The 14,592-nt window shown below is 46.9% G+C and overlaps 1 protein-coding gene across 3 annotated transcripts in view; it reads left to right on the top strand.

Annotated features, from left to right (window-relative positions):
* GPSM1 (G protein signaling modulator 1) overlaps positions 1-14,592 on the top strand; it is a 125,489-nt gene that overhangs the window by 70,058 nt on the left and 40,839 nt on the right. The window lies entirely within an intron of this gene.

Below are 14,592 nucleotides of genomic sequence, written 5' to 3'. Positions count from 1 at the left end.
TAAAATGGGATGTTATCTTGTTGCAGCAAAACACAGGGAGAAAAGAAGAGCTAGGTCAAGAGAAGTAAGATTCCAGGAGGGTTTGTGTCTTTTTTCAGTGAAGGAAATAAGGCAGATGAAAGTTTCTAAGAAAGCTAGTTCATATACAGGACTTTGGCCTTCTGTTCCTGAGGGGGAGGGAAAAAAACACATTCCCCCCCTATTCCCTGGGGGCCCCCGGTGTGCCCCCCCCGCAAGAGTGAGCTCTGGGACCAGAGAAATCAGCGGTCCTGGCAGAGCAGCCCCCGAAGAAGGCTGGAGCCAGACTGTGCTCCCGGGGCAGAGGAAGTGCCGCTGGGGCTCTTGCTTTGTGCATCCCGCCGAGCCATCTGGAGTCCATGTCTGCAGAGCTCTCTCTCGCTGCCAGCTTCAGATAGGTCCCTGACAAGGACCTGGTTCTGGAGTCAGAGGTTCTGGAGCCAGGGTCTGCTCCTGACACTTGCAGGCCAGCCTGTTACTGTCTCTGAACCTCCGTTTCCTCGGCTACAAAGGGAAGGAGTTACACTAGTAACACCACACTAGTTCCAGGGTGGTGTGGTGGCCAGAGCGCCAGACTCAGGGGTGCCTGGCAGCTGTGTGAACGTGGGTGGGTCACTTGTGGTCAGTTTCCCTGTTTGTCAAGAGCTAAATGGCATCCCTCTCCGCCCTCGCTCTGCGGCCCTGGCGTGAGGGGGACCCAATGCTCTGTTGCATAAGAGGAGGCAGAGGCGGCGGGGGTGGTTAGCCTGCAGAGGAGAGGTGGAGGAGGGGCTCCCTGAGATGGCTGTCTGAGGGGTTGTCACGTGGAAGGGAGAGCAGACTTGTTCTGGGAGTTTCTGAAGAGGAGAACCAGGGCCAATGGGATCAGGCGACATGTTTCCACCTGACACCAGGGAGAACTTTCTAACAATCAGAGCTGTCTGAAAATAGAGCAGGCTGCACTGGTGATGACTAAGCAGAGATGAGGGGCCGTCTGTCAGGGATACTTGGGAGGGCTTTCCTGTGCCGAGTGGGGGTTCTGACTGGGTCACCGCCATAGCCCCTCACTGAGAGCCCCTGTTGTCAGAGCGCTTTGTACACGTGACCTTGGGGATCCTCGGAATTCTTCGCCTGGGAAGGAGTCCTCGCCGGCCTGCTCTGGAGGCGGCTCCCCTTGCTCCGTTTCCACCTTACTCCCCACCCCCGTTCTCAGCACTTCCGTGGACCTGTGTTCTTTCCCACTGAATTCTGAAAACTTTTTCATGCTGAGACCTCCCCCGGGGCCTCCCACAGACTTTCCACATCACCCACCACTAATCACTCAGTCAGCACTGGCATTGAGACAGGTGTTGGAGAAGGACGAAGGTGAATCCGGGTCTGCCTTCAGGAAGCGCACAGTCCAGCTGATGGGACCCACTCATAGGCCGGGGCAAACATCACAGATCTGGGCTGCAATATGGCTCCTCCTCTAAAGTCCCTCTGTGATCCTCAGCTCGACAAGAGCCTCCAAATTGTTCCAGAAGTTTCAGGTGACGACGCATCCCGTCTCCCCAGAGTCATCATGTCCGAAAGGCCCAGGGAGCCCGCAGTGGAGGCAGGTGGCCTTGCCCAGGCCCCTGGAGGCAGTTCCCAGCCTCACGGAGGCCGTGTCGGAGGGATGGTTGCACCTCCCACTTGGCAATAAGAGCCTGCAGTGGAGAAGGAGGGAGAGGATGCTCGGGAGTATGTGTGCCCTGCTAATTAGGCAGCGCTTGGCATCCAAGATCCAGCTGCCTATAACAACCTCATTCATTGGGAGCTGCCACTGATCTACTTCCCCAGGTCGATTCTGTTCCCAGCACAAGTACAGAATGTTCTCCTGGAAAAAAGGAGGGGGAATGAAGAGGAGGATATGTGGAGAAGTACAGAGAGGAGGAGAGAGAATGGGGCCTTAGAATCTGAGCGTGCTTCCTAGAGGAAAGGAAAAGCTGGGACTCGGAGGTCAGCCCTGCTTGGGGGAGTTTTCTCAGGAGGACTGCTCACTGTGCTCAGATTTCTTTCCCTAGAGCTTGGGCTGGACTGCTGAGGGGCCTTCTAGGGCTTTGTCCTTGAAGACAGGGGTTCACCCAAGGCCAAAGGAGCTGGATGGGAATGCAAACAGTGAATCGGCACCACCATACACTGGCCGAGATGTCACCGCTTGATCAATTTATGAGATTTTGCTTGTTGCTATTCTCGTTATTTCTATTCTCATTATGGGGGAAAGGAGACTAGGAAAAAGAACAAGCATTTATTAAGGACCTCCCACGAGCCAGCTCCCGTGCTGAGTGCTTCAAATATCATTGCCTTTGGTCTTCACAACCCCTGGAGGTCGGTGCTATTAACGATCCCCATTTGGTAGTGACTTACCCAGAGTCCCACAGTTAGCAGTTCCTGAGTCCAGACTGGAACGCCGTCCTCATCATTCCAGGTCTAGTGCTTTAAGTGCCGTGTCTCCCGCTGTCTGTGGCACGGTTTGGGCTGGTCTTGCCCTAACTTGGCACTCCCACTAGGCCGGGCTAAGGGACTTTCTCTCCCACTCCCCATCTGAGGAAATCTCTGCCTCGAGAAGGACCCAGGGAAGAGAAAACAAGATACCATGAAGTGTTCAAGCAGAGAATAGAAGCAAAGGCGCCTCCAGACTCTTTGGTTGGAGAGAACCCCCAAACTTGGGAGATGGCCTAGCAATCAGTCGACAGATGCTATTCAGAAAGGGATAAGGGGCAGTTTGAATGGGTAGCAGCAGAGGCACCGTCTTGGACTTAATAAGAACAGTAGTACTAAAATTGACATGGTACTTTGATGTATACCAGGAAGCTGATCCATATCTCACTTGATTTGGGTTGACCTGATCCCTGGGACATATTTTCCTATTACCTTCCAAGGTAAGGAAAGGAGCAGTCCTTGGTCCTATTGATGTTTTAGTTCAGCTGCTAGGATCGGCCCTAGGGAAGGGGTGGCCAGTGTTTCCCTGGCCAACACCACTGCCCAGAGCTGCCGTGCTCCTCTATAGGTCTTGGCAGAGACATGGAGAAGCTTGCCAGCAGCAAGGAAGTGGGGGAGCGGGGCCTCCCCTTCTAGAAAACAAAAGGTCTCTCACCAAGAGACTCCCACAGACACTTTTATCACTGCAGGTTTTCTTAGACCAAAAAGAAAAGAGGAAGGTGTCTGAATTAAACAAAACAAAACAAAACAAACAAACCAACCTCTGGTGTGTACTGGGGCTAAAGCAACTGTTTCTCAGTACTTAACTCTGGTTCTGCATTACTTTCTGAGGCTAGCTGCAGGGGAGCTGTGAGGGATTGAAAAGGGAGGGAGGGTGACTTTTCTATGGAAACAGCCTCCAGAATTCCTTCTTGGAGTCTGTGTCACTGCCTGGGAGGACCAGCTTTATTTTGAGCAGCTGAGATCCCAGAGTGGATAGAAATTCCGTCACATATTTGTAAAGAGGCTGGTGTCTCCCTGGGAAACATCCCTCCCTCAAAGTTAACGGTGGCTGGAAGAGAGCAAATCCAAAATCTGGTGACACAGACCACAACGAGGCCCAAATAATGTGAGCTGGTGCTAGGCCTAAGGCCTGAGCTCTCCCTTGGACCCTGCTCCTCCAGGATGCCATGGGAGGCCAGCTACCTAGGGTGGGTGGATACTGGGTACGCTGTCTCCCTAAACTTTTTGTGGGTAGTCAGGTCCTGAAGAAAGATAATGGACCAGTGAGAAAAAACTTATTGCAGACCACAGAGCTGTGGTCTGTTTAGAAATCTTGGACATCCTTGCACATCCTGTCCTTCCAATTAGGCTCATGAGTTCCTGGAAAAATCTAACAGACAGGAGGCTGAAAGACCCTGTGATGGCAGGGGATCCCTTACTCTACTCAAAATTCAAAGTTTACATCCAATTACCCCTTCTCCTCCTTCGATTACTGCTTGTTGCCAGAATGAGATCTGATTCCAAGATTTATCAGATCAGGTTAGGGTGGAGATAAATCTGGGAGTTAGTGGCCATGGGAGGAAATTAAGCCAGCCTCCTCCCTGATACCCTTGGAATCTCAGATAAGGATAAGGACTGCACTTTATCAGTGTAAGAAATTCCTAGATAAGGAAATTCCTTCCACCAATGCAGGTCAGCACTTTTTCTGCCACAGAGTTGCCTAGAACCCAGAGGCTGAGTGGTTTTGTGCAGAATCGCACAGCCAGTGTGTGTCAAAGGTAGTCCTTGCATCCAGGTCTTTCTGATTCCTAGGCTTCTGCTTGGCCACCTACAACATGCTGCCCTCAGAACAGACACTAGCGCAGAACTGGAGGTGCCCAAGTGGTGGTGGGGGGGGGGGGGGGGGGGGAGCATCCCAGGAGGATCCCACTACCAGAGGATCCTGGTACTGCTTGGAAATGCAGGGAGAGCCAGGGAGGAGGAGGGGATCACAAGACAATGGGGAGGAGCTCAGACTGAAAAGAAAACTCAAAAAAGAAAAGCTTTAGGCACAAGTCAAGGACAGAGAAAAGCAGGAGAGTTAAGGGGCAGAACAAAGGCCTCAGGGAGAAACACTGAGCAGGAAAGGTCAGGAGCAAGAGACATTGAAAAGAGTCAGACCTGTTCTTGCCCCCTAACCTGGATGGAGGGATTTGATGTTTTCCTGAGAGCAGGGTGGGAACATCCCTGTGATGTATCTGGAAGCCCAGCCTACACCATCCCATACGTGCATAGTGCCCACTTTATGGGGCGTCCTCTGGGACGAATGCCTCCCTGCCTTTCCCAGGTTACATCCAGGCCTGTTCCCTCCTCTTGCCTGTCCCCTCTCCAGCTGGCAGTGATTCAGAACCAGCATGGGGGTGGCTGAGTGGGATGAAGGGAACAGCAATCTGATTTTCTCTTCAGCAGCCTCGCGTGGCTCCTTTGACTAGACAGAGAATCCTTTCACCATTAACCAATGTAAGAATTCCTTCCCTGGGAGAGGGCAGAACCACAGGCCATCCCAGGGTGTGTGTGTATGTGAGTGTGTGTACATTTGGAGGCGGGGGCTAGAAATAGAGGGAAAGCTCCAGGCCTCTCAGACCTGCCTCCCTCTGTCCATACTGACAACTTTCTAGAAAGGTTAATGTGCTCTAGAATTATAGGGTCACCCAAGAGGCAGATTGTTCTTTTGTCATAGGAGAAGGGGACACTTTTCTCCATTTTCATCCAAGGAATAATAGCCCAGTTGTGGTACAATTAAGGATAGCATAATTGTGCTGCCCCTACCATATAGTCCAAGCCCTATTCCCTTGCCCATTGAAATCCCTTATTAGAGTTGAAAGGAAAAGAGTGGGGTGGATTTGTCAGTATTTAGTGCAAAGGAGGAAGGACTGATTAGGGAGTTTCTAGAAGTCTCTCTTATTGAAACAACCCTGCTTCCTCTTCTAAGGAGCTGACTTTGTTCCCCAAGACACCTTAAAAGGGCTGGGTGGTCTACCAGCAGGGGTCTTAAAGTTCCCCCTCCTCCCCACACCCAAAGCCAGCTAGGCCACAGGACAGGAAGAGGTGGGACTGTTAGGCCCTTGCTCCTTCTTTCTCTTCTTTCTCCTTCATCCCCCCTTGAAAAAGGCCCGCCAGATGGGGTCTTCTTGGCCACTTGCCTTTGCTGCTTCCTTTCTACCAGGCACCTCCAGTCCTCTCCCCACATCTGTAATAGCCAGAAAGCATTGAGGAAGGAGATGAAATCTCAGGTGATTTTCGTCTCTGACTCAAATGGAGGCTAGAAAATACCCTCTGTGTATATAGTTCTTGTTTATTTTTATATTTGGATAATTGTATTTTAGCACAAGTGATTTCTTTTGGAATCTCATGTATTTTATTTTATGCCCTTATAAATATTATTCTGAGGAGGGTCCCATAGGCTTTGCCAGGCTGCCACAGGGGGCACATATAAAAAGAGAAGAACCCCCTACAAGATTGCAGAAGAAACTAAGTGCCTCTTCATAAAGAGCTTTCTAGCCAGGTCCAAGCCTCCTTCAGGTAGAGGGATTGGAGGAAATCTGAGGTCCAGGCATCCAAGAACCTGCAGAAAGCTGTGGATTTGCAAGTTGGCACAGAAGTGAATCAGGAGAAAGTAGAGGTTAGGAGGGAACACAATTTGTCTTTCCTGAAGCCCCACAAAAACATCCCTAATAATATTAAAGTGCTATTTCAGCACCCAGCTGGGGCCTATTTGCAGAAGAAAAATGACATTTGTTATTGGCAACTTTTAGAGAAACTCTGAAAGAAGGCTCAGGGCTCTGATCTGTGCAATAAACTTCTTAATAGAAAATAATGAAATGGAAATATCCTACATATTTACCAGGCCCAACCCCAAAGGCTACATCTTTATTTAAGCAGCTCCTGCCGCACTGGAAGTGAGCTGTCCTGAGCCAGCCACCATTTGCCTAGTGCTACTTGAGAGTGGTTGTATCTGTGAGATAGTTGATGGAGGTGGGAGCTTGGTCAGAGGCTGAAGTTAGGACATGGCCTGCAGCTGGAGACACATGAGCAGGACTGACAACAACAACAACCAAAAATAGGTCCTATTTCTTCTGAACAAGTTGCTACCAGATCTTGCCTATACTCACACCAGACTTCCTGGCTATCCTGGTGTCCCATTCTGGATGGGGGCCTGGGCAAGGGAGAACAATGTTTGGCACTCCAGATTCCTCAGACTGGAAAGAGCCTTCAAACTCTGGACAAATTCAATCCACAAGCCCACCAGAGATGCCCCTTGGGGAAGGTCCAAGATCCTGCCTTGCATGGGAAGTAAGGAGCAGCAGTATGAGAGAAAGAATGACCTCTTAACAGGGTCAGGATACCAATCTACCCTAGCTTCCTGAAGTAGTCTGCTGTGGCTCAGTCACCCCAAAATTTATTGAGCTCTGCGTGAAGCTGGTTTGAATTCCCACTCTATTCCACTTCTATGGAGTGAGTTCTCAAATATCATTACTGGGTGACATAAACCTTAAAAATTACCCAAAGCTCCAAGTAGGGCCCCAAGTTTTAGTACCTAGTGTTTATTCATCTTTCATTCTCTTCTATGAATTTATTACTATATTTTTATTTATAAGTCTGGATATCTTTGCCCACATCTGCCCCCCCCCCCTTTCTCATTGCGTATGTATGTGTGTCTGTCCCTCTCTCTCTCCTCTGCCTATCTCTGTCTCTATTTCTCTGTCTCTCTCTGTCTCTGTCGGTCTGTCGGCCTGTCTGTCTCTGTCTCTGTGTCTTTGTCTCTGTCTCTCTCTCTCTCACACACATATATACACACACAGACACATACACACAGTCTCTGTCTTTTCTGCTGAAACAGTACACATCTCAGAACAATTCAAAGTCATACATTGAGGACCATTAAGGAGGCCGTTGGCCATGCTGGTGACCAGTTTGCTCTCTCGGTTTTCTGGCTTAACTGCTAAACACCTTGGGCTGTTTATAAGGGAGGGACAGGAAGAGAAAGGGCCTCGTAAATATACTCTGAATGCAGGCAGTCAGAGGGAAGCTCGGCCAGTCCCTTGCAGAAAAATTTGAACTTTTCTAGATTCAAAACACCTCAGCAAACTTCTCAAGACAGAGAACACATTTAGATTTGCCCTAGAGGTTTTCCGACTGTTGACCACTGCCTGGCCACCATGCCAATAAACACGGAGGGCGGGAATAAGACCAGCCTACAGACACACAGAACTTCGGATCTTCGATCTCCACATCTATCCCAGCCCCTGCAGGAGTCAGAGAGGGCCCTTCTTCATGGTGGAGGATCAAGTGGTTTGGGAGGCCCTGTCTAGAGCCAACGGTCTTGAAGAAGAGGTGGGGAAATTGAGTCTGATTCCCAAGTCACTGGGCAATGATTGGGAGAAAGGCCCTCCACCAAGACAGGGAGGGAGATGGAGAAAAATTTTCACCAAGTGTGGTAAGTAAAGGACACTATTGGGAAACTATGATTGGACATTCTCTGGGACTCTCCCCACTATAGGATGATAGTAGAAGATAGAAATAGGAGATAGACTCTCAGTTGTTGATATTACCGGGTTGGGAGGCACAGTTGTCAAATATTGCCTCCATCACTTCTACCACTCTCGGGCAACTTTCTATTTGTCTTTAAAAAGTCTCAAATGATTTATTTTTATTTTTGCATCAGCCTTATCTTATTTTTTTTTTTTACTCTGTATTAGAGTAAGGTTCACAGAGTTTCTATCCCGGCAGATGGTCAAGGGAGATGAGCCAGAAATGTGTCAAGGGCTAGGAGAAGCCATCCTGACAGATGTTCTCAATCATAGATCCCAGTGGATAATACATCCACAGATAATGGAGAGGCTACCTAGTCTCAAAAGGTACCTTCCATAATGGGAGACAAATCTTAGTACAGGCAGGGGAAGCAGAAAACTTCGTGGCTAATATTGGATCCATCCCCAAGGACCAAGATTGGACTCATCCCCAAGATAATAACACAATTGAGGTGTGTTGTCTGAATTGTCTAGGTAATTTCTGGTGATTAGCCATATGAAATTGCCAGTAGGAAGGCACTGTGAGGCTTTCGGAAGAACAAAGATTAATTGCTTTAACCTAATGCAATTGCAGACCTAAGAAAAGCAGGGAGATGTATAATTAACCACTTCTTAATGATTAGAAAGCCTAGAGCATTTAATTGGCCCCTTTCCCTCCCATTTTAGGTCAGGCAGGACTAGGTTGTTGCTAGTGCCCTAAGCAAATGAAGACTGCCTTTCTCTGTTTCCAAACCAAAGCTAAGTTGGAAAGAAAAAGAGATGGAGGGTACAAAAAATACCTCAGTTCCTCAAATGTGACTTGGATTTTTAAAAAATCTTTTTTTATGTCTATCTCAGCTTTTGAAACATCACCTCCATTTCCAAATAGCTCTCTCCCCCAGCAAATTAACTCTTTTAACAAAAATTTAGAAGAGAGAAAAAGCAGTTTTTAAAAACCAACCAACAAACTGTTTGAGCATATTTGCAATATTTTACACCCAACATCCCCCACCTTTGCAAGAAAGAAAGGGAAGTGCATGGAAAATGGGTTTTAAAAGTGAACCCAAGTCACTTAATTGAGGTCTTGGGATATTTATATATGACTGGAGCGTGCAATAGTTGGGGCTCTCTGCCCTCTTACTAGCCCCCATCTCCTCTAAGACACTTGATGCTGTGCAGCCAGTTTGCACCGCACCCCATTGCCCTTCCTACTTCCCCTCCCTCCCCCTAGTGTACCTCAGCTCAGTGAATCCTGTACCCAGGACACTGTGGCTATTTTAATGCAGAAGTTGGCTGGCTACTAGTTGGGTCAGGGCCATACAGTTCAGAACTCAGCAAGATGTGCTTTTAAAAAACCAATTCATTTCCATCCCAGACAATTTCATTATCTGGTATTTCAGAGACAGCAGTCCGGGATAGAACCCAAATGATTGGGAGCCAGGGAGATGGGAGCATTGGGCTGCTGCCGGGTCAGCATTTATACAAGCTGCCTCCCGCAGAAGTGATAGGTATCTGCTTCAGTCAGTCCTGCTCTCCCAGAGATGGGCTCCTGAGGGCAGGGCACGGTGCTGTGTTCATCACTACAGGATTCCTCTTAGCTGGGCCATGCATCTAGTGGTGGTTTAGTAGTTTCTCTTCATGAGCCCATTTGGAGCTTTCTTGGCAAAGATACTGGAGAGCGGTGCCATTTCCTTCTCCAGATCATTTAACAGATGAGTAAACAGGGGTAAAAAACAGGATTAAGTGACTTGCCGGGATCACACAGCCAGTGAGGGTCTGAGGCTGGATTTGAAGTTAGATCATTTTAACTCCAGCTGAGGTACTCTCTCCACAGCTACGGCTAGCCACCCGTTCACATAGCAGGGCCTAGTAAGTGCCCAACTGTCTCGTGGGTAAGACATGTGGTCCCGAGAGCTGACCAGCCTGGCATCTTGGAAAGGGCATTTAACTGGGAGTAAAGCTTCTGCCTTCTGTTCTAGCTCTCCTACAAAGGAGTGTCGTACAAGACAAGTGGTTTCATTTCTGGGGCTGTCTAGAGAATATGGCTAGATCTGACCCATTGTTCTCAACTTCGTGGCCTTGAGCTCCCTTTACACTCTCAAAAATTATCGAGGCTCACCCCAAGAGCTTTTGTGGATCTTAGTGTATCTACTGATATTTTCTATATTAAGCATTAAAATATCTTGCTAGTATCATGAAAAAAAATTAAAACATTTTAGAGTACTTTAAGCACCATATAAGTACAGTCTTGTTGGTTTTGGTTTATTAATTTTACTTTAATTTTTTTTTTGATCATCACAATCCAATGAGGTAGATGCTGTTGTTGCCATTCTCATGTTATATAAATCAGGAAGCTGAAGTATGAAAATATAAGTGATTTACCCAGAATCTCACAATCAATGTCTCACTCTAGGTCTGGTACTCTATCCACTGTGCCACTTGGATACCACAAAATGAAAACTCTGGAAATAGTTTTGCTCTCATAGATGCCCAAAAGGGCACTTTGGGAACTGCTGGATGAAATGATCCTCAGAGGCCAGCTCTAGTATTCTGGAACGGGGTGATTCTCTCCAGACTAGGACAATTGTATCTAGTTGTAAGGGACTGGAAAATAATCTTCATGACTGGGCCCACTCCTCACCCATGTGATATGATCTAATAGCTCATCAGCAAACCATAACCTCAGATAATTTTTCCATTTATGGGACTCCTCAAGGGTTACCTTGAGGGTAGGTAATCATTTTAACTAGGTTTGGGAATTATTTTACCTGGGAGAGTCAAACATATCAGCTGGTTTGAGTTCATTAGCCTTAGCTCAAATCCAACAATCTATTTCCTCCATGAAGTTCTGCTTGACCATGCAAGGGACCTTTCCTATGACATTTGTTGTCTGTAGTAATCATTTAGATTGATTATATGTGGTCTTGTTTTATTAATTTGTTGTTTGGGGTTTTTTTTTTAATATGATTCTAGAATTGTAGAATCACCTACATTCAAATGTAGAGAACCACATTCAGGGGTTCTTAATCTCCAGACTCCAGAGCTAGTGCTTTGTCATCTACTGTACTATCCAGCTGTGCTCCCCTCCCCTCCCCAAACTCATTTTTTAGAAGAAAAAAATTTGATAACCCCATTTCAATACAATTGATTTCCTTTATCCTATGTATTTCACTGTATGCATTCCCACAGGCTTCACTAGACTGCCAACAGGGTCTGTCACACACATAAACATAAGCTTAAGAATCTCTGCTTTAGTTCACTCCTTACTTTACTTCTGGGGAAAGCAAAAACCAGATGGGGAAGTCCTAGCCCAAGGTCACACAATTAGCTTACCACTGATCCAGGATGACAATCTAGATTTCCCTTAAAATAAACCACTTAACTATAATGTGCCTAAGGAAGGTTGGCCCCTTGGGAAGTGTGGACAAATAGGTTGGAATCATGTATCCTACCCAGATATAACACTATGCTTTGGAACAAATTACTTCTCCTTCTGGGCTTTCAGTTTCCCTTCAGAGAAGCAGTCAACAGTGGAAAAGGGATCCTGATTCCTATCCCTACCCTAATTCCTAGCTTTTTAAAAGAAACTCAGGTAACATTCAAAAGTCAGAATTGTTGGTCCCTAAACCCTAGGGGATGGGGAATCGATGAAAATGTCTGTCTTTGAAAAGCCAGTCTGGGAATAAACATTTCCCTTGATGAAGAATATAACTACATGCAAACATACTACCAAAACTTAGTCTTTTACCATAAAGTAAATTGGCCCCACCTTAGCCAAACCATTTTCAACTCAAAACAAAAAGCTCAGGGTTGGTTTGTTGGTTTAGTTTCTTACCAGTTTAGGTCTGTCCCATTAACCCATTCACTTGATCAGAAATCAGCTACAGACTAAAGCTTGCAAAGTTAGAGACTCTTCTTCTTTCTTCACAATTCATAAACATTAGAGTGAACACTTACCCTTCCCTCAGTTTAACAATTTATCAAGCACTGGATGGAAGTATAAAAGAGAACTATAAGATCTCCTACTCCTGGTATAGCTGAATAGATAAAATAATAGACACAGGAAAAAGTTGCTAATAATCCAAGAAAGATTTAGAATAATCTGAGTGAATATTGCCGATGAGGTAACGAGGAAAAGGCCGAAGGAGAACGGCCTTGAAGAGCAGGCTGAGAGTGGAAAGCATGGGCGTCACCCCCTGGGTGCCGCGTTGTGGATGGCCTGGGATGCCCAGCTGGACCCTGGAGTGTGTGAGGAGCTAGGCCTGCTGCCTTCCTGCTCTGCCCCGGCTCCCGGGGGGCTGCCCAAAGCATTGAAGTGCCACAGGCCGCCCAGCACCCAGGGGACGCCAAGCCCGCTTCTCCCTCCCCCCGCTCCAAGGTCAGGGCCCGAGTTATCTCCCACTCCTCCAGGCGAGCTGCCAGAGAGATTTATGGCCTCGGTGTGAAGAGGCAGCAATAATGTTTTTAAAGTACGGGTTGTTCCTTCTCCCTTTTAGTTTCCACAGGGATTCTATATCAGAGAGCCTGTCAGCTGGCAGGCCTAGCGACGAGTAAAGGGCCCTTTGGTGACCCGGCCACCCTGTCAGGACCTGCCTTCACTGGAAATCAGCGCAGAAGCAGGAGGGAGGGCCAGCTTCAGTGCCCCAGCCACTCTCTCCCAAATCCACTGGATGGGGGTGGGGGAGGGGAGACTTGGCCTGGGACATCCTTGGGGCGCTGGGGGTATTGGCTGAGGAATCAGCCATTCTGGTTATTTTCTGCCAGGGTGCAATCAATTAACCTCACCCTGGGAGTCCCCCTGGGCAGCCAGAATAGGATCCCTGTGGGGGCCCAAAATCCAGCCAAATATTTTTGACTCCAAGGCTTCACATGTCACTTCCCTTGACAAATCACTTATCCTTTCTTCCCCACCCAACTCCAACTCCATGAAGCATAGAGAGATATTTGATGTTCTACAAGAAGGTGATGAGGAACCTTCAGGATATACACTGAAAGGAGCAGTCAAGAGGCCTGGGATTATCTCCTAACTCTGTTCCACCACCGCATTAAGTCTTAAGGGTGGATCATGGATAAGTCACTAACCCACTTTATGTCTTAATGTCCTAATTCTCCCCTGGTCAGAATGGCCCCTGCCCTAGATTGTCCTGAAGGAAAAGTTCAAAAGTCAGTGATGAAGTCCCTTAAGGCATTTAAGTCCACTCCACAAATGTACTTTTTGCTCGCTTTGTCATCCACCCAAAGCCTTAAGTCAATGTCCCCATTTCCCTTCCCACTCTGAAATAAGTTAGGCCTAGGAAACTTTGGAGTACCTGATGGAGCCAGACTAGGAACGAAAAGTACACCTGCCCACATGCATGGTCAGAAAGTCAGTTTTAAAATTCAGCTCTGTCACCCTTCCACTACCTTAACACAGGCGAGTGAAACTTTATTGGGCGGGTGTACGTTGCTGAGAGAACAACACCAGAAAAATCGCAGTAAGGACAGAATAACTAGCAAGTCTGTGTCCCAACGTCATCTTGGTCAGCTACGGGAATCGCAGAATTTGAGGGGACCATAGCCAGCATCCAAGCCGACCCCTACATAAAAGAAGTCTGCATTATAATGTACCTGACAAGGGATTGTCTAGGTGCTTCTGGGAGACTTCTCTGGGGACGGGGATGGAATAAGGTAGGACCCACCATTTCTTGAAGTGTCCTGTTTCACTTTAGGTCAGCTCTAATCATTAGAATAGTTTTCTTGATATTGAGCCAGATTTTGCCTTTTTGAAACTTTCCGTAGGCCCCCATTGTTCCTGGCTTTGTAGTCTGGAGCCAAACAAAATGAAGTCTAGGCTCTTTCCCTGCACATGGCAGCCTTTCACATATTTCAAAATAGCTGTCCTATCCCCTCTATTTCTTCCTTCTTTTTGAAAAAATGGGACAATATTTGCCTTCTCCAATTTTGTGGCACCTTTCCCATTTTCTATGATCGTTAAACTGTTATCCATAGTGACTCAACAATCACATCTACCAACTCTTTCAGAACTCAAGAATGTGGTTTATCTGGTCCAGATGATTTGGATTTGGCAAAAGAAGGCAGCTTCCCATTTTTTAGAAATGTGCCCTAAGAGTATAGTTGTCACTACATTATTTTTCCTAGGATTGAGTTTCCTCAACTCTAGAATGAAAGGGTTGGACTGTATAGCTTGTAAGGTCCCAATCCAGATCTAGATCTATGGTCCTCTGCTACTCAAAAAAACAAACAAACAAACATTGTCTATATTTGATTTCTAAGAGAAAGAAAATGAAAGAGCAAGTCTTTTATTATTTAGTATAATAGTATAAAAAGTAACATACTAGGGTTAGCCCAATCTCCTTTATCTTCTCCAACCCCAGTCCTATTTGTGAAAATCATTAATGTTCAGAGCCATGATCCTAAGCCTGGCAAAAACCTAAGGGTTCTACTTCCCAAGTGAGGAAAATCCATTTAGGGATACTCAAAACCATTAGTAAGCACACAAGGAAGCAGTGACTGGTCATTGAACTGGAGAAGCTTGTTAACAAGGGCTGCAAAAGTTTTCTGCTTAACCTTAAGTCAACATCAAAATTTAATTATCCAAAGT

The sequence above is a fragment of the Sarcophilus harrisii genome, chromosome 2, assembly GCF_902635505.1.
Source record: "Sarcophilus harrisii chromosome 2, mSarHar1.11, whole genome shotgun sequence".
Classification (NCBI taxonomy): Eukaryota; Metazoa; Chordata; class Mammalia; order Dasyuromorphia; family Dasyuridae; genus Sarcophilus; species Sarcophilus harrisii.
This window is presented reverse-complemented; position numbering and strand designations above follow the sequence as displayed.